We start from the raw sequence: 1,412 nt of genomic DNA on the forward strand, positions 1-1,412 counted from the left end.
ACAGCAGTAAAGGTGACCAAAAAGCCATAAGTTTACAATCAGTTCTAAAGGGGAACATGAAACTTCCATGTCACCAACAGCAGAAAAGAACATTTTACAACACAACACATTTTAATGATCAATGTGTCCACAGTGTAAGACAGCACTATCACTGATGTAACACATTGTCATGCTGGTTTTACCCAAAAATATGCCTCTGTAGCAACATGTCTATGCTGACTGTTCCCAATTTAGGCCAGCATTGTCCTGTACAAAGCATGATTGATGCTGCCTGAGCATGTGCAGTGTGCCCAATATATATGGCAGCTTATCTCTGTAATACACATTACTTCTGTGGTGATGAAAGAAGCATAATTCAATTCAACAGATGAAATGTGGAAAAGCGATCACCCAAAGGTGAACCTAATTGAAGAAACGCAATGTGAGCACAATCTTAAAGTATGCAACCTAGCAGGCCTAGTGCACACTTTGCCTTTTCTTTCTTTTACCAATAAATCGGGGGGAGAGCGCGAACGCAGTTCCCCACGACCAGAAATAATGCAGTCGTGTATCCTGCATTTGTGGACATAGCAGGGGTCAGCAAATCTGATGTGCAATGGGTAAGCCTCACCCTGGGAGATCTGCCCTTGAGATCAGATTCTCCCCTGCCAGCTAAGTTTGAGTTGCATGCAGAGGGCAGGGGTTCGGTCAGTTCTGGGAAGCCCCGCTAAGCCAGGGTGAGAAGGCAAGTCCTGACCCAGCCCCAACCCCCCACCCCCTGGAAGCTCTGAGCGTCTGCAGTGCTGCCTGTCCCGCTTGTAGGGGGAAGCTCTGGCAGGCAGAGCCCAGCAGAAGAGCAGATTGTAGCGCAGTTCCTTTCTCCCATCAGGCCCTGCTCATCCCGAGATTTGTATAAGTAGCAGGATGGCTCGAGCAGGCCTGTTGTAGTCTGCCCACTGGCCTGTCGGCCCCACACGGGCCCATGGCCCTCCTGAGCAGAGCTGCTCAGCGCTGGCCCCATTGACACCATCATAATCATCCTGGACCTCGATGCTCCACCACCCCTGAATCTCAGAGTTCTGCTCAATGACAATGCTGAAGCGTTGACATCTTTGCCGTAACCATATGCCGTGTTGTGTCAGCCAAGCCTGCACAGCGCTAAAGGCAAGTATTCTGTTGTCCGGGCCCAGAGGTCACTGAGTCTTCCAGTGCCATCTACTTGGCACGGCCTACTGTTCCCAGCGTTTTCTACCCGCAAATCAGCACCACTGCCAAACAGAACTGCATCATTGGGGCCCATCGTTGCTGCTCTCCGACTTGACCCCAGCTAGCCCAAAGGCACCCATGCTTCTGGTCTGATGCTGAAAAGCCTGGCTCTGCTGAGATCGGAAAGACAAGAACTAAGGTATTTTGGGAACATAGTACTATTGTTT

The 1,412-nt window shown here is 50.1% G+C and overlaps 1 non-coding gene across 1 annotated transcript; it reads right to left on the reverse strand.

The window, feature by feature from the left end:
• Positions 1-497: 497 nt before the first annotated feature.
• LOC138481824 (U1 spliceosomal RNA) lies at positions 498-659 on the reverse strand. Its single transcript, XR_011274433.1, has one exon. It is a non-coding gene; the product is annotated as a U1 spliceosomal RNA (small nuclear RNA).
• Positions 660-1,412: the final 753 nt, after the last annotated feature.

Source organism: Ambystoma mexicanum, chromosome 5p (assembly GCF_040938575.1).
Source record: "Ambystoma mexicanum isolate Mex_15411 chromosome 5p, UKY_AmexF1_1, whole genome shotgun sequence".
NCBI classification, from domain to species: domain Eukaryota; kingdom Metazoa; phylum Chordata; class Amphibia; order Caudata; family Ambystomatidae; genus Ambystoma; species Ambystoma mexicanum.